This window comes from Culex pipiens, chromosome 3, assembly GCF_016801865.2.
Source record: "Culex pipiens pallens isolate TS chromosome 3, TS_CPP_V2, whole genome shotgun sequence".
Lineage (NCBI taxonomy): Eukaryota > Metazoa > Arthropoda > Insecta > Diptera > Culicidae > Culex > Culex pipiens.
Genome location: NC_068939.1, coordinates 77,737,103 through 77,758,946, shown reverse-complemented (window position 1 = coordinate 77,758,946; position 21,844 = coordinate 77,737,103). Strand labels below are relative to the sequence as shown.

The following is a 21,844-nucleotide window of genomic DNA, read 5'->3' as shown; positions in this document are numbered from 1 at the left end:
TTACTGGTGGGAATGTTGGCGGATGTTGAAGCGCCATCGGTCGACGGATTGCCGGAAGTAGCTGAACGGAGCCTAATAGGGCTGCGATCCTGGACGCGGTAGTTAGCGTGTAATAACTTGGGGTCGAATCCTTTGGCGCACACACTCCCCGGCGCGATGGCGGACGACGCGGCGTTGGGTTGTTTACCTTTTTGCACACGGCCGGTAGACGAACTTCGCGGGTTTTTCGAGGCCGCACTCGAACTGCCACGGCCACGGCCGGCCCTTGGCATGCTGCAGGAGCAAACTCGCGGCTAATCCCGGTAAATTACGGCGAAAAATTTCGAAAAAACGATGGAGCACTGAGCACTTGACTGCTGCTTGCACTTGTGCGTACACGGAGGTGAATTAAAAAAAATCTCCAAATTTATAGGCAATCTCAGTTGAACAAATATCATGTAAAATGAGAAAACTTGTGATTCGTGCTTCGAATTCAGTATAAAATGCAATATAAATCGAAAGTCACCCCGGTTTACGGTACTAGAAAATAAAAGGCATTTTGGGTGAGACTAAAAACTTCAATATTTTGTTTGTTTTTCTTTTATTCGTTGTATTCCAGCAACCAGGACCAATGTTTAATGTATCTTAGGCAGTTTTATTGGAAATTATCTAACCTTTTCGATTTTCTTTAAATTTAATAAATTTCAGAAGTGGATCGCACAATTACAAAAAATCAAAAATGTTTTAAGTGGCTATTTCTTAAAAATTGTGCACTTTATCAAAAAATCTGTGAAGTACTTTTCGAATGCGAATGTAATTTTACATGAAAACACTGAAGTAAAAAAAATGTGAGCAAAATTTATTTTTTTCAAAAACCTTTTTTTTAAGTTGCGATTTTTGTGTCCTAAAACACATAAAAAAATTAAAAGTATGGATTTAAAAAAATGATTTTTTATGAAAAAAATAAAACTAAAAATTCAGTTTTTTTTTTCACATGTTTAATATCCGCTAATTTGTCAAAGACACCTAACTGATAAGATAATTCCTTAAAAATTGCAGTCCAGACTCAATTATCCAAAGTTTCGATTATCCGAAGTTCGATTATCCGATTTTTTTTCGTATTTTTTTTCATTTTCTTGTTTTTAACATAAAATTCGAGTTCTGCGACCCCATTTAAGTTAAATTTGAATTATTGATTGCCTATTAAAAAAATAAATGCATTTCTTCAATATTACATCACCGCCATTTTGGCCGCCATCTTGGATTTAAAAATTCTAAATCATTTTAGCGTATGTCAGGGGTTATACCTAAGCTCGACAATCAAAAATAAGGCAACAAAAAATTTTTTTTCGTGATTCGATTTTCCGAGGTCCTCGGATAATCGAGTCTGGACTGTACATATTTTCGAATTTTACGTACCATTTTATAGAAAATATAGATATAGTATAGAAAACTGCCAAAAATGTATGGGGCCTTGTATGGTTGAACCAATTTCACAAAATGGCTTCTTTGATCATAGAGAAGGCCTCCATTAAGTTTGAGCCAATTCAAGAAATATAAATAAAATCCATTTCCGATTTTGATTGCCAATTGATCAAATGCAATAAAACTGGAAAACCGTAGTATTTCGATACCGGTGTGCTCTTTTGTTCTAAGCTTGCTGGAATCCCTAGACAGTACAAGAGAGCAAACGGGCATCAATTTCTTACAAAATAATGGTAAAGGCGAAGAGAAGTAGTTTATTATAAACTGATTTGCTAAAATTCTCATTCTCAGTCCTCAATCAGGGTAGACATATTTTCTCAGAATTTGAAGCAAAGTAATTTTTGTACCACTAACATAAACTTCACCAGTTAAACAGTTTAACAGTTTGGTAACCCCTGTCTACGATGACGCAAACGTCCATTCGAAGGTTTTCAGGAAGGAAAAACTGTAAAAAGGGAATCGGAATCTACTTTTGTCACCACTGCCGGGAGGCCAAAAGAGTTTTTCGGCCAGTTCGGCTTTCCTTTTTGGTAGAGAGGAAGAAAAATGTATGAAAAACATACCTTCCTAGGAAAAAACTACGTCAACCACCCCAAAAACTAGAGACAGAGATCTCGCATTCGCTGACAGCCTGTCAATCTTTCGAGGGTGGTCCTGGATGGCTTTGAAGTGGCGTTGGGGGGTGGTGTGCTAGCACTTACTAACATTAGTCAGCCCCGCCGGGGTGTGGCGAATTGGAAATTGGTATTTGCACACACTCACTCGCGCGCGGTTGGGATCGATTTCATTCAAAATAAGGAGATTGAAAATGGGAAATAAATAAATCCCACAGTGAAAGAGTGGGATTGCGGTGGAGAGGGGGAAAATTGAACAGAAAAACTTTGTTAGCGCCACCATGGCGATAGTCTGGGGGGTTCGCCGCCGAATTTGCAGAGGAAAATTGGATTCGCGCCAGCAAATCGTTACGGTGATCAATATTTAAGGGAGAGGGGGGAAATACATTGCAGAAGTTGCCTTTCGGGAGCGAAGCCAGATTTATTTGCACTCAATTACGTCATTTCAGAAAATGCGGGTGTTGGCGTTTGAGACACTTTTGCGAACCAATTTCTAAGGGGATTAGTCCATCATTTAACGGCTCATCGGATACAACCGAATCGGCTCACAAGACACGATTTTTCTCATGTTTCAACACCTGTTTCGAGGACGTTCGAGCGGACGGACCGCGTAATAATAGTGCAGTTTAGTGGACAGTTCAATCGGCTTTAGGATGGTGTGAAATTCTCAATTTTATGCTAGTTGCCGCAGCCAAAAAGAAAAACGGTGCTGGGTGTGACGCAAACGTGGCCAAAAACAGCTGATGAAGTAATTTGTTAGTAAATCGAAAGCAGTTTTTCGGTTTCAGATGAGCTCATCAATTATGAAGTAGGGACAAGACAAGGACTTTCTACTTAGCAGTCAGTTGAAACTAACAATTTTAGGGATTTAAAATATTTTCATGATAGGCAGGGTTGCCAGGTTGCCAGATTGCAAGATTTTTCAAGTGTTAGCCAAAATAAAGATTTACCATTATCTGTGTCAGATTTTGGCAGATTTTTCACTTTCTGAAAATGTTGGACAACTTTTTGATTAAATTAAACAATTCTGATTAAAAATCGAAAAAAAAATTAATATTTTTATTTATTATGTTTAACACATCAAGTAGTAAATTAAAGCAAAAGAATGAGACAATTTACTAGCAGTTTTTGCTTTTGACATAAAAAAATCAGATCAATAAATTCTAGTTTCTAGTGGTCCAGATCGCTAAAATTAAGGGGAAAATTGATTTTCCTAAAAATTATGAAGTTTTAGAGCTTTGGTGTCTTCAGAATAGTTATGCAAATGGAAAGGGGCTTTTGGTTTGGTTGAAAATTAGGGTGGTTCACGATTAGGGTGATTTTCAAAATCTAACTTTTTAGGAATATCTTGCAATCTACGCCTTCTACGACCAAATTTAGAGAAAGCATCTCAAAGAACCATCAAAGATCAGTTTTTTATTTGGGTTTCTTTGCAAAATTATCTTATAAACCCAACATATGACCAAAAATCGTTTTTTTGACACCTTGTCTCAATTCTGGGAACAGATTCAGATTCAGCGGGCAAAATTACATAGAAAAACATATAGTTGGACAATTTCAGAATTTCGTTAGGGTGGTTCCATACACCTATCCTTTGAAAATTAGACATTTTCAAATGAAGACATCTCGAGTTTAAAGAAAAATACCCCTGGAATTTTTTCAGTGTTTATAGTGCTAAAACTCTTCTTTGAATGCAACCTGGCGCTTACAATTTGGGCAGCGCTTTTTCGAGATACCGTACAACGGGGTGACTTTGATAGCCGGGGTGACTTTGAAAGGTTTGCGATTTTTCCGTAAAATGAAGAGTACTATTAAAATACGTACGGAAATGTTTAGAATCATACTGACCGTGGTAGAGAAGTGTTCAAAGTAACTCAAAAAGAACCTTTCATAAAATTTTGAAAAGTTTAAAAAGTTAGTTAACAATAGTTAAGAAAATGTTGATGAAAGTCATTATTTTAATCTTCTCAAAGTGTCATGATTTTCTCAGTGAAAATGATTTTAAATCGGAAAACGGAATGCATTTTCGGATTCTTTGGACAATTTTCCACTAGGAGAAGGTTAAATAAGTTTGTAAATAATAAATAATATGTGTTTTAGAAACACAATTAAAACAAATTTCCAAATTTAAAGGCAATTTCAAATGAAAAATTTCATGTAAAATGTGAAAAATTATGATTCGTGTTTCGAATTCAGTACAAAATGCAATATTAATCGATAATTTTATAAACAAATTTAGTTAAACAAATTTTAGGCAAAATTCCGACTTTATAAAATTTTTTCCTAAAATTTATATGTATTTTGTTAAAACAGCTTATAAATTTAATTAACTAAACATAAACATTGATTTTTTTTTCTTAAAAACTATATCAACTACTTCAGTGATGGTATGTTCAACGTACAAATAAGGTTTGATCATCTTAAATATGATTTTAACAAAAACATCTACGACTATCAAAGTCACCCCGGAATTAAATCTAAGAATTTTTAACGTAACTATTTTTCTAAACACTATTGAAAAAACTTTTTTTTTCAAAATTGTTCATGGACTTTGTGTGGCCTACCCCAGTACATGTTTTAAAAATAATAATCTGGAGAAAAACCTTACCTGTTGGAAAATATTCCAAAAACAAATTGAAATCCTATCAAAGTCACCCCGGTTTACGGTATTTAAGTTTTAATTTGGCTTCTTTTTTACCGTAAAGTGGCTGAAATTTTTTGACCCTTAAGTCCAAATTGACATGTCAAAAAATAAAAATGTGTGTTTATCAGAGCCCTAAACTTTACTTTACTCTGAATTGCTACTTTAAAAAACTGATTTTGAAATCCCAAAAATATTCCTGAAAAGTTAGATTTTCAAAATCACCCTAATCGTGAACCACCCTAATTTTCAACCAAACCAAAAGTTGCCACTTTTCATTTGCAACAACTGTTCTGAAGACACCAAAGCTTCAAAACTTCACAATTCACAATGAAAAGGTCCTATAAACACAAGAACATGTCTTGAGTTTTTTTAAAGGTCCTAAAAAACTATTGTGTTTTACAATAGTTTTGTTGGACCTTTAAAAAAAACTCAAGAAATGTTCTTCTCGATTGCGAATAATGTTTGTTTTTTTCTTTCAATTTTAATTTTGTTTTCTTTATTGTAAATATTTTTCAAAATTATCTGTCAAACTGTTCCGAGATTTGAATAAAACAAGAATTTGGGCAAAGTTGAGAGTCCGTGCCAAATATGAGCCAAATCGCCAACATTATTTCTTATTATTCTTCATCATCATGATGATTAAAATTCTAAGTTGCATTATTGACTAATTCGTTTTGTGGCATTGACTTCTGTTAAGACACAATTTAAATTTTCTTGTTTTGAAATCATCTAACAACATCATTTCACATATTTGATATTAGATGATTTGCACAAATATTTCAAGATGACTGAAAACTGGAACTAATTCAAGTTGAGATAGATGTCTTTTCATACAAATTACACAACTAATTGAGAAGTTATGTACAGTATCAACCAAACAGTGATTTTTACATCAACAACCGTATCAGAGCAAAAACTTCCAAAAAGCACAACCTTGTAAGCTTGGTGCCCGCAAGGCCCCGTGTGGGATGTGTGTTTCCTTTCGCTCGAGGAAAACTCCCATATTTATGGATCTTCTTTGCGCCGAGTGCCATAAAACCAAACTTTACAATCCGTAAATAACGCCTTTGCAAAACTCTTGGAGCCTCCTCCCGGCCAAACAGGCAAATTTCTCCTGTGGGAAATAATATCTGCCGGCTGAGCAGCCAGCCAGGGCCAGCGGAAATGGCGCGAAAATAAGCCAGATTCTTCGTGTTTTTTTTTTTATCAACTTTTTTTCCGCTTGCCAAAGTTGTCGTCAGGCTCGAACTGAAATCAGACCATTCTTTGATAAAATGAAAAAGATAAGCTCTTTATTTGCCAACTCCTTCGCAAGTTTCCTGTTTGCGAGTTTTCCTCCTCTTTTTTTTATTCTTATTTTTGCGAGTAGCTCATTGGGTCATATGATAGGACGCCCTGAGCCGGTCTTTTGAAGGGGGTAGCCTTATTTCCGAAATAAAATAAAAAATCGGAAAAGTATCTTCCACTTGAAACGGAAATGCCATAAAATGACGACAGGCACACATTTGAACGTGTCCTCACATGTGTCCTGAGTGTGTGTGAGTGTGATCATCAATGTAGGAATGAAAGAGTGTGTGTAGGTTAGCACAGGCACTAGAAGAGGAAATTAAATTGGAAACCTTATTGATGTTTTTCCTCTTGAGCGAATCTGAGCCCAACGACGACGATTCATCGCGTGTGTCGCCAGCGGTTCTGGTTTCGGTTGGCAACACATAAAGCACAAGGCTTTATGGCAAGTGTTTGTATAAATAACGGAATTTTACTCATGACAGGGCAAATCACCGTTGATTCTCCGTATTTTTGCTTATCAAACTTTTTCTGTAGAAAAAATTGAAATTGTTGAATTTTTAAAGGATTTCTATGCAAATTTCTGAAGGATGACTGTTTGTTTCTTAATAATTTCCTTATTTAAATGCAAGAGAAAAGCATAAAATGAATTGATGTTTATCAAGTTTTACGAAAATGTGTTTTACATGCAATTCTCTACGACATCGGCTGATTTGGACAATTTTTATTTTGTTGTAATTTTTTGTTTGGCTCAAACTTTGTGGAGGCCTTCCCTATAACCAAAGAAGCCTTTTTCTGTCATTGGTTCACCAATAAAAGTCTCCAAACAATTTTGGCAGCTACCCGTACAAAAATATTACAAAAATATTCGAAAAGATACAAAACTTTTGAAGGAATTTTTTGATCGGTTTGGTAGAGAATAGCTCAGTTGGCCAATTTTCAAGAACTTTGAGTTATTTTCAAGAAAATTGAAGTCGCAGTCGGAGCCGGGTCTTTTTGTAGAGCTGTCGGTGTCGAAGTTACTAAATATTCAGAGGCCAGAACCGAAATCAGAGTAGCTTGAAAATGTGCCCGACTTTTTTTTAAACCTCGAACTTAAATGTGGCTTGAACTCAAATTTCAAGCCCATGATTGAATTTTGAAGTAAAAAATATAACACAATGCTTTATACATCATCACAAATATGACACCATCAAAAATTTCAAAAATTTCAATGAATGTATGAAAATATTTGTTTTCTGTTTTTTTCCTCTTTTTTCGATCTGTGACCCAAAATTCAAAATTTCAAAAAGTCCACAAGTCGTCGCCGTCGTTCTAACTTGTCGTACGTGCATTTTGGGCCAAATTTAGTTAAGAACGCCATTTTGTGCAGCTCACAATGCCTTACCTTTTGACCTTCACAGATCCCCAAAATTCGATTTCAATCCTGAGATATTCAATAAAAACCAAAAAAGCTCCGTGGATTTTTGTCACTTTTCATTTGAAAGAAGTTTTAATCGACGACGTCGAAGTGCTCTATTATTTAAAATACAAAAAAGAGAAAAAAAAAAAACATATTTTAAATAGTTTACATCAATTGTACACATTTTTTCAATAGAAATTTAAATTTTCAGAGAACATATTTTTGCACCCTTATTTTAAAACAAGACAAAAACTTGAAATAAAATTTGCAATTGCCTAATGTAAAATCAAATTTGGAATCAAAAAGAAGTTAATATTAAATTGTATATCGTGCACCATTTACATGTTATAGCCACTCTTTTTTTTTTTGTTAAAAACGTGAATCTTTTAACCTTCAGAAGTCATGTCCAAGCTCAACAATCTCAAAAATAATTTGTCTCGAAAGGATCTGATTTTTCTACAAATTTGCTTAAAATAAATAAAAGTAATCAGGCAAAATGATTTTTTTTTGTTTCACCAAAAAAACGTCGATTTTCAAAGAGAAATAAAACGTGAAAAGGTCAAAACAAATTATGTTATTAAATTTTGCATTTTATGAAATATATTTTTTTATCAGAGATGATCAAGTTTGACCATGACTTCTACAGATTAATTAGAGTTACGTTTTTAACAAAATAAATAATTTTATGTAGAGTACACTTTGATTGCAAATTTGATTTTAAAAATAAAAATAAAGTCAACAGAGTTTTTATGTTTTTTATGTTTTTTTACGTTTTAAAAAACTATGATTTTGGTAACACATCTAAATGAATTTTGACACAAGTTGCCATTGCTCAAAAGATGCTATTTTTTGTCATCTTGACATGGTGTATTTTTCCGAGAACATTAAAAAAATCGGCAAGTTTGGCATCATAAAAGAAGGGTTCTTTCCCGACATTTTGATGGGTGCATCGTTTATTTTGGTGGAGGTCTAGAAATTTTGCATTTTTTTCGATTTTTTTCGATTTTATAGGATATATCTTGCTTGAAAATTGCCTAAAATCGATGGATGCATGAACATATCCATCAAATTTCTTATGAATGTGCCTGGAAGACTCTGAATTACACGAATCTTCCAATAATAGAATCACAAAAAAAAGTTGTCAAATTTTTTATAGACCCCTAAACTACACTAAAGTAGTTTAGAATTTTTAAACCCAAGATGTTGGCCAAAGTGACGATGATGAACAATTGAAAACTGCATTTGATTTTTTTTAACTATTCAAATTTGACTAAAACGGGGTCGTTGAAATCGAAATAAATGTTAAAAAAAGAAAATATGTAATTATCGAGTCTGGACTGTATTTCATAAACAGAAAGAACACTGCAGACATTGTTTCTGAACTCTTGAAGGGTGTCATAGCATGAGTTGTAGTAATATGACATAAATTGCGTAGGTGCAAAACATAAAAACAAGATTTAAACTTCGCCATATGTTACCCTTCCCTATTTTTCTTCTCACCATTTCATGTTGTTGTCACACTACGTTGATCCCCTTCGGATCACAACTCTAGTTGCCCATGTACGACACCGTACACAAACAGGCTATTCATCTTATTTAGCTACTTTCGTTTCATTTCTATCCCAAAAGGAAAAACCTCGTACACAAACCAGCCAGCCAGCTTGGCACGGCTACTTAACTCGCAGCATCACAACAAGAAAGAGAAAAAATAAGCAGCTATGCTTCAATCCCATTCAGAGAGTTGCCACTGCCTCCTTTCCTCCCAGCCATCTTATGCCTCGAGACTTGATTCAATTCCACTCTCCAGAGTGACAATAGTCCATTTTCCGCATTAACTATGCATGCGACCGTCGTTGCGTCGTCGTCGTCGTCGGTCGAAACATTATGCGTTGATGTATGTGTGACGCACTCGTACACTTGTACGACACAGCAAAGCACGAAAACATGTTTCCTCCCATCTCCGAAATCCTGTCCCGCCACCATCAACTTCACGCACCGCCTTTCTTCTAATGGCAGCAGCACATTAAGTAACCGTAGTGTATCAATCTGGTTAAACTGCTTCCTCTCTTCACGCGTGCACTCAAACGTGGGAGGTTAAAAACTATTTGACATGACAGAAGACGGACTCTTGCATGTGTAAATTTGCAGATAAAAAAGTTAAAAACAAAGTTTTTTAAATCAAGATTTGAACCCAGGAATTTGGATTGATACTCAATTGCTCTACCACTGAACCAACAAACGTCAATGTCATTCCCGAGCAGACGGAAATAACTTGGGAATAACATTTTTTGATATTGAAAAATACTTGGCCAATATTTTTTTTGTTATTTGTAACAAGATTTGTTATTCGTCGTTATGAATTGTTATTGTAATAGCAGACTAATAACGTTTTTAGTTATTCTTCGAACAAATCTTTCTAATTTTTTTTTGTTATTGTAACAACTAATCCGATCATCCCACTAACAGTTGGAGGTATTCTTCCATAACAAAAAATGTTATCACAAAGTTGTTTCCCGAGCAGACGGAAATAACGTGGGAATAACATTTTTTGATACTTGAAAATACTAGACCAATAACATTTCATGTTATTTATAACAAGATTTGTTATTCGCCGTTATGATTTTTTTGTTATTGGATTGTTATTGTAATAACAGACTATTAACATTTTTAGTTATTCTTCGAACAAATCTTTGTTATTCTTTTTTGTTATTTTAACAACTAATCCGATCATCCCAATAACAATTGGCGGTATTCTTCCATAACAAAAAATGTTATTCCCCAGTTGTTTTGGCTTTCAACCAATATCAGACCAATAACAAATTTTGTTATGATAACATAAACTGTTATTAAATCCTTATGCAAAAATTGATTTTTCAAGAAGATTCCGTAACACTTTCTGTTATTATAACAGTATTTTGTATTGAAATGGCATGAATTTTGTCTGCTCGGGTAGCGTAAAACAAGTAATCACTTCATAGTCGCATCAGTTGTCAGAGATTTTTTGTTTCCCGAGCAGACGGAAATAACGTGGGAATAACATTTTTTGTTATTTGAAAATACTAGGCCAATCACATTTTATGTTATTTATAACAAGTTTTGTTTTTCGCCGTTATGATTTTTTGTTATTGTTATAACAGACTAATAACATTTTAAGTTATTCTTCGAACAAATCTTTGTTATTTTTTTTGTTATTTTATCAACTAATCCGATCATCCCACTAACAGTTGGAGGTATTCTTCCATAACAAAAAATGTTATTACAAAGTTGTTTTGGCATTCAACCAATATCAGACCAATAACAAATTTGGTTATGATAACATAAACTGTTATTAAATCCTTATGCAAAAAATGATTTTTCAAGAAGATTCCGTAACACTTTCTGTTATTATAAAAATATTTGTTATTGAAATGGCATGAATTTTGTTATTACCGTCTGCTCGGGTAACGTAAAACAAGTAAACACTTCATAGTCACACCAATTGTCAGAAGTTTTTTGTTTGGGTGTAGCAATGCAGCATACATGCTGTACATCTAGCGTTCAGCAACGTCCAGCATCGTCAACCCGCCATGTACGTATACAACATAAAGGCACCTACATTATGTGCGGCCAAGGAGTTGTGGCCCTTGAGGGATTTAGTGTGAGGAGGAGGAGAATGCGGTTCAGACGTCGGAGTTCCAACTCATAACTTTTGTACAAGCAACATTAACCGCGAACTGGGAGCAACGAGCATTAGGGCTGCTCTGTTGTCCGTAGGGAGCGCGCAGCCGTAACTACAAGAAAGAGGGATGTTGGGTACTGTTTTGGTACCTAGTTCTGAAAAAGACCGCGCACAGGAAGATCATGTCAATTTTTATGGAAGTCGGCTAATTGGAATGAATATTCGCTGAACCCCTTTCTTCTGCATCAACACCGATTTATGACAGCAATCAACCTAAGTCTGATTTCTTAATGCGCTCTTTCAGCCATCCATCTAGGTTTACCTTTTTCTGAGGCTTGCTCAAAAGGCAACAAATCCCGCAAATCCTACACCAAAATATTGCTCTGCAGACCAAAAAAAAAGAAGACATCAAAAATAAAAAAAGCAAAAAAGTGTTCTTTTCTCTTTTTACCAAAAAAAAAAGCGCAAAAAAAAGGATGACGATGATGGAGGCGAAACTGGTGACATTAGATGATAATAAATATAAAACAGGTCGTAAAATTGGATTTTATGTGCGTGAAATATGCAGTTCATTCCTTTTTCGTCGACGCCGTCAGTTGTCACCGATTCCAAGCGCAAACTCCTGGAACCGACCGACGATGACGGTATGACAAGCGAACCAGGCCAAGATTGGACCCGATTTACCACCCGTTCACACCGAGAATAATCTTGTCACTTTTGTTTTATGGTATTGCGGAGTTCGAAATCGCACGAATGGAAGTCTATGTTTTGATGCGCAATAAATGGATATTAGTCGTGTGAGAGTTGGTTATTTGCGTTGCATGATTTGGGTGACAAAAAAAAAATTGTTGCAGTGATGCTATTCAGAATGTCATGGCCCAAGACGATTTTTTTTAAACTGACCAATTTTTACAAATATTGGTTTTTTGTTGTTATTTTTTCCTGTGTTTTTTCTATTTTAGTAATTTATTGTATACGTTTTCGCCAATCGGCTATCTTTGTTTTTTTTTTGGATTAAACTTTTTCCATGCATTCCCTATGTCAAGAGAATCCATTTGCAACATTAGTTTTTTCATACAATTTTGCGGGCTTGGTATTTAAAATGGTCCTGTGAAAATATTTACGTTCACAGGAGATTTTCTGATCGATTTAATGTCTTTGGCAAAGTTGTAGGGTATGCTTAGGACTTTTTTTAAGGAAGAAAAAATTTCGATTTATTAAAAATGGTTTTTATTACCAACTAAAAGTTGAATTCTCAAATGACGGTTTCCACGCGAAATCGACCACTAAAAATCCGGACCATCTCCGATCATAATAAAACTTGCTGGATCGTTTGTCCTACTCAAATCAACAACTCCTGTGCACTCAGTTTAGTAATTAACAATGGCATTTGAATTTTAGGAATTCTTTAAGTTTTAAATTATTGGTAATTACGTTTAGATTGAAAAAATCATATCTTTTGAAGCAGATGTTCAAAAAATCGATCGAAAGTGTGTTTTAACGAAAATCGTGCGCTCTTTTCAATAAAAATATTTCCAAAAGCCGAAACTTTCATTTTCGATCAAAAAACAGCCAAAAATTAAATTTTCTTTGAAAATCAGGCTGAATACACCCTTTGATTCAAAATTTGCCATTACCATTCGAAAGAGCGGACAATTTCCCACTTTTCTTCCATAGACACCAAGTTGGAGCGAAAGCGTTTTCGAGTGGTTTGCAAATAAAAACCTTTTTTCGTTTTTTTTTTATTTATTTTTTCCAAAAAACTAAATTACATGTTTTATGGCAAATTTTGTAACAGATCCCATTTTAAACATAAAATAAAGTTCTGCTTCCGTGTTTTTGAGTTTTTCCTTGACGTACCAGTTTCAAATACATATAAAAGGAACGAAATAATTACTAAAGATAACCAAAAAAGGTTCATCCTGAACCGCTTATATTATGGAAAAATGTTTATCTCACTCGTCAGTGTTGTTAATACCTGCAAAATAGTTTTTTTTCCTATTTTTTTTTTGGGTTTTAGGGTGATTCCTGTCGCGTCAGGGCGGTTCAAAGATGACAATTTTGAGTATTTTTTAAATAATCATTGGCAAACGCCGTTTAAACTGAACTCATGCGTATTTTTCCTTGAAAGCCAAATTAGTCACTTTTCTTGTACAAACCGGATAACTAAAGTTGGTTGAAACAATGTCAAGTAATGGTTTTGGAAATTTGTGTTTTTTTTTCAAAATCGCCATAATTACCATTTTAAAGCACACACTGACGTTCCAGGAACCACTCTAATGACCCAACAAAAATTATGTATAAAACTATTTTGGGTAGAGAATCCCGAAGATTTGAAGCCGATCCGATCACCTTAGAGTTTGGCCATGCCGTTTGCCTAGAAAATTGTTGTATTGGAACACCGTAAATACAACATTTTTATTCAACAATACACCTAAGTCGCTTAGCAGAATTTTGTTAGATGTTCAATAATTTGTCAACGTGTTTTTTTTCTACAATTAAAATAAAATTAAAATCCAACACACGATTTTTGATTTGTCATCCTGAAGTAATTTAAGTAATAGTAGCACGAAAAGGGAATAAATAAATATCACAGAATTTTACAATTTGCAGCTTTTCTATACAAAAATTGTTGTAACTTTTCAGAGATTTGATGAAATAGAATGTTTATTCTGCAAATTTATTCTGGATATAATTAGCTACAAATCTACGCAAACAGTTTTGATAAACTCTTTGATGTTTCCAGATGAATTTGGAAAAAAATAGGAAAAAAAACTATTTTGCAGGTATTGACAACACTGACGAATGAGATAAACATTTTTCCATAACATAAGCGGTTCAGGAAATGTTACTTTAAATGCATCTTTTTTGATTATCTTTAGTAATTATTTCGTTCCTTTTATATGTATTTGAAACTGGTAGGTCAAGGAAAAACTCAAAAACACGGAAGCAGAACTTTATTTTATGTTTAAAAATGGGATCTGTTACAAAATTTGCCATAAAACATGTAATTTAGTTTTTTGGAAAAAATTAAAAAAAAACGAAAAAAGGTTTTTATTTACAAACCACTCGAAAACGCTTTCGCTCCAACTTGGTGTCTATGGAAGAAAAGTGGGAAATTGTCCGCTCTTTCGAATGGTAATGGCAAATTTTGAATCAAAGGGTGTATTCAGCCTGATTTTCGAAGAAAATTTAATTTTTGGCTGTTTTTTGATCGAAAATGAAAGTTTCGGCTTTTGGAAATATTTTTATTGAAAAGAGCGCACGATTTTCGTTAAAACACACTTTCGATCGATTTTTTGAACATCTGCTTCAAAAGATATGATTTTTTCAATCTAAACGTAATTACCAATAATTTAAAACTTAAAGAATTCCTAAAATTCAAATGCCATTGTTAATTACTAAACTGAGTGCACAGGAGTTGTTGATTTGAGTAGGACAAACGATCCAGCAAGTTTTATTAAGATCGGAAATGGTCCGGTTCAAAATCGTATTTTTATGGTCGATTTCGCATGGAAACCGTCAAATAACGTATTTTTTTTTTATTTTCAAAATTTGTTTGAAAATGTTTCACTAAAAAGGCATTTTTTTCGCTAGAGTTAAAGATGCTGCAAAATCTGGTACACCATATTCTTTTTGTAAGCCACATTTTTTTAAACGATTCTCGATTTCCACAACTTTTTTTTAAGTTATGACTTAAAATAAGAATGAACATGATTTATATTGAGAATATGACTTGAATTAAGAATCTTTGGGATTTCGTAAATTGTAGGAGAATTTTCAAAATGTTTCAATTGTATTTTGTTAAGTTATATCATTAAAACATTTTAGAATTGTTTTGAAACACCTGGGATGTTCTAGGTTATCCAAAACATCCGGGAATTTTGTGCTTACCAAAGAAACAAGTCGAAGCTTCAAGATTTTGACAACGGATTCTACCCAGACTGCTTCAGTGCCTTGTTGAACAACTTATTAAGATGTTCTGGGTTATCCAAGAACTGCTTGGAGTTAAGATCGGTGTGTCTACCACCGTAACAAGCAAGAGGTCGACGGTTTTTGATCTCGGAACATACCAGCATAGCTTCAGTGAGTATGGTGAACTACTTTGCTGCTGTGCTGGGATGTCCTGAGTCAGCCTAGGACTAAGATGTAAAATCAAATTTGCAATTTAAAAATGATTTAACACATTATTTGATAAAGTGCACCGTTTTCAAGTAAAACAATTTACAAATACTTCATGAAGGAAGTACCCTGCAAAAAATATTTTCTAAAAGCTCTGAAAATTCCATATATTTTTTTCTTTTTAACTTAGTTGAACTGGTCGTTAAGATACAGCCCCTAAAGCTTCAATTTGTGTAAAATGACATTTTCTCGGTGCAATCTAAGTATTAATTTTTCAACTCGCGATTTGATGGAAATTAACGCCTAAAAATATATTTTACATAGATCTAATGTTTTTTCTCAAAATTTATTTTCCCTAAAAGAGCACTTCGCTAGTAAAATCTAAACCTAGAAACATGTACCCACCCTGTAAAGGCTTATGAATTGATCTCAGTTGAAAGGTTCTCCAAATCTCTGAATTGCAAATGTAACATCCTGGAGCAGAACTGTTAAATTATAATAAACACGAATTGAATTGAATTGAAATTATATTTTTTCTAAATTTAAAAATCTAGCCCAGCTATTGAAAATGTCTATTTTTTGTGTTTTTAGCCCTTTTTAATTGTTTTTCTCAATTCTCGAAATTATCTCTATAGAGAAGAAATATTTTTTGCAAAATTTTCTTTTCCAGATTTTGCACCATCCGAAAAAGATGCAAAACATGACCTTTTTTGCCTCTGAAACATATAAAAAATAAATAAATTAAAAACAACTTTTAGTGATAATAAATCAAATAAAAATAAACTGAAATTATGTCACAAATATTCATTTCGTAAGACTAGTCCGCAAAATTTTAGGTATATTAATGATGCAAAATGGCTTCTTTTGACAACATAAAGAATGCATGAACATAGTTTCATCCTAATTAAAAAATACAAAATTCAAAATCTTGATAAAAAAAATTGGGAAATTCAAGAGAATTGCTCATTTGGTTTTATATTAACAGCTGCTGCCAATTTTTCAATTACATTTTTGAACACAAAAAAAAACAATTTGCGACTTCGAAAACATGAACATGTTTTGTGTTCATAAGTCGCCATCTTGGATTTAAAAATTCTAAATCACTTTCGCGTAGTTTAGGGGTGATACTTAAGCTCAACAATCAAAAATAAGACAACGAAAAACACATATTTCTTGATTCGATTATCCGGAGTGAAATTTTTCAAGGTCTTCGGATAATCGAGTCTGGGCTGTATTTCCATTCAAAGCTTGGTTTTGTGATAATTTTGCATTTTTTATAACTTTTTCAAAAAGGTCCGTGTTTGAAAATATCTTTAAGGAATGTTTAGAAAATTTCCTATGAATCTGTCTAAGTAATTTTGAGGATTGGACCTCTGGTTGCTGAAATACGAAACGAAGTTGACTTTATAGCTGGTGGCTACCATTGCTAGTACCAACCACTAGTGTCTTCGTTTTATCAACAAGGACTTCGCCACCCTGGGCTCCTAAGTGCGTGAAAGTATGGCACGGAGTGATGGCGCCGAATACCCATATTTACACAAAGAATTTTCAGAGCGCCCGCCGCGGGTTCGAACCGGTGACCTCTGGATTGTGAGTCCAGTGCGCGGTCCGATTGGTCCACACGGGCGAGACTACAGCCATAAAAATAATTAGAAACAGAAAAAAGAGAGTTTATTGTTTCAAATTCTGACATCTCAGCAACTAATGATACGATTTTCAACGTAACTGAAATACCATTTTTAAAGAGTCAACAAATTTGAAGATCTGGTCACCCTTTTTCAATTTTAAGCAATTCCACGTCAAACCAGCAAGATCCACATTAAAATTTCTCGATTTGTCTTAAATTTGGCATGGGAGTTCCTGGACCTTTACTTTTTTGGGATAAGGGTGGTCCACAAGCAAGATCATTTCAGTACCTTTCTAAAAATATATAACATGTGAGGGTTTCATGAAAAACCACCTTTTTACCCTAATTTTAATTTAATATGAAACAGTTTTTTAAAATAACTTTTTAAATACATGATAAAACTGCATGAATTTAAATAGCAACCTAGGGGACGTTAGGACGGATCGATTAAAACCATTCCGGCCAAAATCTTTTGAGCTTGTGACGAGATATTCCAGTGACATTGCTTCGGTACACATCTCTATAAACAGCCAAACACACAGACATTTGCTCAGCTGGTGATTCTGAGTCGATATGTATAAATGACGGTAGGTCTAGGAGGTATAATTAAAAAGTTCATATTCCGAGTGATTTTATAGCCTTTCCTCAGTAAGGAGAGGAAGGCAAAAAAGAACTAATTAGCATTATCATTTGGAACGCCTACAATTGGTGACGCGCTGGAGCGGGTTTATGTTGTGAAGGATCTTGGTGTCCTGCTGGATGCCAAACTAACTTACGACAACCATTACTGCAACATCATCACGAAGGCAATTAGGAATCTAGGATTTTTAATCAGAACTGCAAAGGAGTTCCGTGACCTGTCCTGTTTACGTGTGCTGTTCTATGCTCTCGTTCGTTCGCATCTGGAATTTGCGGTTATTGTTTGGAGTCCTTACGATCGAATCTGGAGAACAAGGATTGAGCGTGTCCAGAAGAAGTTTGCCAAGTTCGCCTTGCGCTTCCATCCTCTACCGGACAACAACATTCCCCTCTCCTACGAGAACCGCCGTAGAATCCTGGGTTTGGCTAGCTTGGATCAACGTAGGACATTTTTGCGTGCCTCATTTATTGGAAAACTTCTTTTAGGTACTGTTGACGCCCCCAACATCCTGGAAAGAGTGAATATCAACGTCCTGCCAAGGCCACTCAGGACACGAGAGTTCCTTCGTCTTGATCTCCAGCGTACTCTCTACGGGCAGAACGAACCGATTCGGGCGATGTGTGATGTCTTCAATTGTGTCTACGACGTGTTTGACTTCGGAATGTCTGTAAATAGTTTTTTAAGCAAACTTAGATCGCTCTTGTTTACATCTTGACTGTGATAGCTGCTGTGATATTTTAATTCTAAGTTTATCTATTGTAATTGGTCATTGTAATGTAATAATTGTTGTCCTTGAGGGTGGTTTTATGCCTCTGGCTTTTCCCCACCCAAGTTCATGAAGACAAAAGTGTCAGATGAACATAAAGAAATAAACATAAACATAAACATAAACAAATGTTTATCTTACACCCTTACCAAAAATCATGATTTTCACTTTTCATACGAATTTTTCAGTTCAACCCATATAACCATTTTTATGGTTGTAGTACCTGAACTCAAAAAATCGTATGGAAAGTGGGATTTGGAACTCAAAAAATCATGATTTTTGGTAGGGGTGTACTGTATGCTTACTGACTCAATAATAATAATAATACTGAGTGGCTGTTTTAGGAACTCATCTAATCACAATAATCTGGCATAGGAGATTCCATGTCGTTAGAACCATAGAAGTTTTAAAAAAATTGAACTTGTGTTAATCTCTTAGTATATAAAATAAATTTTACCATAGAAAACACCTAAAACAGTTCCCATTAACTTAACTCAAACAGCATCACTCAGTTCGATACCTTGAAGAAAATAAACTATCTCCAGTTTGAGTTTGTCCAGTTTGCCGCATCGAACTCGTCTCCAAGTTCTATAGGAAGTCACGTAGTCCAACTGCGTAGGAGCGAAGGCATCGAAACTTTTCCATCGGCCATATCGTTTGAGTAAACTTTCCCTCCCCAAGTAAAGGTCTGTTCTCTGTTTTATTTTTTGAGTTACAGTATTCCAGAAGATGTCGATTTTGCGCGCGTGGGTTTCGATGGTCGCAAATTTGCATGGCAAAAGTTGGTCATTTGTGCTAACGAACTACAAACGGGCATCATTTCCATATTATACGACGGGACGCTTTCAGGGTCAGCAAAAAAAGAAAGGATCTACAATGATCATAAAAGTAACACCTTACCTTATGGCCTTGTCCTTTCTGGAGTATTCGAACGACGACGGTTGACGACACAGCCCGGGATCAGGAAACAACTCTGCAACAAAAAATTATCAAATCACAAACGTTACAACTTTTTTTTTCGTTCTTGTGTTTGCTCTGATGTTTTTCTCTTCGTCCAGCTCGTTATTTTAGGGGTCTGAGGGTATGTTCTTTATTTTTCTGGTGTCACTTTGGGACTTCTCGCGATGAGGACTCGAAAACAACAGAAAAATGGGGCTATAAATCACACTGTGGACACACTTTTTTCTTCTCTCTATGGAATGTTTCGGGGGTTTTCGAGGGCTTTGAGCAATATATCCTTGTTAACGGAGATTATTTGTTTGGATTGGCTCCTCGCGCTCTTTTGTAGTGAAAGGAGGTCGTTAATTTTTGGGCTTTATTCATTCGTCTTTTTTCAGGATTTTTTCCTTTCAATACTACCACTTGAGAGTGAGAGCTCTTCCTTGGGATGTGATTGCTCTGTTATCAGCTTTGATTTATTTTTAAAACACTCTGCTGGTCGTTATCAAACCCGGGTTTGTGCCCTCTCTGGTTTGACTCACTCCCACGCACAATTCCCTTCCAGAACCGTTTTCTGGACCATAAAGTATATAAAATTGTTATCACGTTCTTCGTTCGATCTTGGCAGCTCGTGTTCTTCCTTGAGTTGGACACTTTTCGGCCACTTCTCGCAGGCCTGTCTGCCTTATTCTTTATTGATTTTATTACCCACAATTAATAGCAGGCATGTTCTTCTCGAGATGTCCAACTTTCTTCTTCCTTTCTTCCCTCGTTGAACAAATTTCCTCGCAAAGTGCCCCTTTTCAATTATATTTACCAATTATCTCAATTGAGTGCCCAGTTTATATTCTTCACACATACACAAACCCACAAACACACTCAAAACATCATCACATCGCGTTTATTGCGCTCAATTACAGTAACAGTTTGAACACGGCTCATAACTCTTCTTGTTCTTCCCCGACTCGACTCGCGAGCCTTCAGAATTAATTTCACTTTAGTTGTTCCCTCCGTGCGCGGTTCAAAGAACCTGTGAAGATTTTTCACATCCCTTCACACACCCTAATGCTCACACGCACACACCCCTGCCCGATATGGTTCACAGAAATCTCTCAGAAAAAAGTGTGTGATTATTCCATTGGGAAGAAAATATCCTCGCAGATTTTCATTGATAACATTACACCAATATCAGATAACAAGAGAGGAAGGGAAAAAGTCTTCCAACACTAAAAAAAACTAGACAAAAGAACAAAAAAAAAACTCACACTCTTAACACCAGCGCACACACAAAAAAGTGGACAGAATCCAGAAAGACCCACACACGAGACACCGAAAACCGAGGAGCAAAATCTAGCCGCGATAGACCAGGACGATGGCTCACACTGTTATGAGCCGCGGAGTCTGGCCAAAGATCAGCATCGGTTCGTTGTTTGACAAAAATGCTGCGACACGCTCTCTCGCGTGCTCTCGCAACATCCCGTGTAGGTGTACGGGGAGAGAGAGCGCGTGAGAGAAAGCAAAAAAAACGAGCTCTCTCTTGTGGGGCGCGTGCCAAAGCAGGAAACAGAGGGAGCGCGCTGCAATCGATTTCGCTCTCTCTCTTCGTCGATTGTTGAATGATGATGATTTTTGCGCTCTTTGTGAGAAGCGATGATGATCGGTGAAAGCATAATGCTCTTTCTCTCGGGTTATTGTTCTGGTGGTTGAATGGTTTGTAGTTTGATTATTCTACATATAAAAATATATAGATAATTATCTAAAAAAGAAAAAAAAAGAAAAAAAAGGCAGATCCCGATATGGTGATTCGAAAAAAAAACTATTCATCTACTTTTTTTATTTTCAAAAAAAAACCTTGCCTTAAAAATGATTACACCCACATCAGGACAGAGCCGTTCGAGAGAAAAAAAGAGGACGGGCGAAACGAATAAATTCCGAGATGATCGAGAGTGTTATTCTCAACTAGGGGAACAGCATCTAATTCCAGCGTGCCTCTAATGTTGGCAGGTCAGAACTTTGACATTCAATCAAAGCTAATTAAAAGCGTTTTCAACTGAAATTGAGTGATAAAAAGCTCAATGAGAAGTGAGCAAGCAAGTTTCTATCAAATTTTTTGCAAAATTAGTTGTTTAAATAGTGAAAATCAGCAAATTGGATGGAGTTAGGAGCGAGTGCTTAACCTGCCAAAAATACGAAAATTTCCCCTACTCATTCTTTAAAAGTTTACCTAGAAAAAAAAATGTTCTAATCGAGCAGTGAACTCAAGAACATGACCCCAAACATGCTCTAAAGTGATTTAGAATTTTTGAATCCAAGTCGACGGCCCCCCATTTTGGTGGGGTTAAAATACTAAAAATATGTATTTAGTATGCTAAATGGCAACCAAAAACTTAAATTTGACTAAAATGGGGTCGCAGAACACGAATTTATATTGAAAGTGTGAAAACGAAAAATAAAATAATTCATGATTCGATTATCCGAAGACCTTAACAAATCTTCGGATAATCGAGTCTGGACTGTAGTGTCCATGATTGTTCATACCTGAAAGCAGACGTGCATCGGCACTCAATAGCACTTCACTACATTTTGAGATGATGGCCCAAGCAAACCGGCAGAGTGAATCTTTGCTCACTGTGCAACACATCAAACTTTAGTTCGATGTCTATAATTATCGTTTTTCACTA

The 21,844-nt window shown here is 35.2% G+C and overlaps 1 protein-coding gene across 3 annotated transcripts in view; it reads right to left on the bottom strand.

Annotated features, from left to right (window-relative positions):
- Positions 1-21,844, bottom strand: part of LOC120424875 (uncharacterized) — a 413,383-nt gene that overhangs the window by 258,739 nt on the left and 132,800 nt on the right. Inside the window, exons 1-2 of one of the 3 annotated variants that reach the window (XM_052709229.1) lie at positions 20,429-20,585; positions 19,125-19,197 (exon numbers count right to left, since the gene is read on the bottom strand). The exons of the other annotated variants lie outside the window; for them this stretch is intronic. The gene's annotated coding sequence lies outside the window, so the exon portion shown is untranslated. Of the gene's footprint in view, positions 1-19,124; positions 19,198-20,428; positions 20,586-21,844 lie in introns of those variants that run through there. 3 annotated transcript variants of the gene reach the window in all.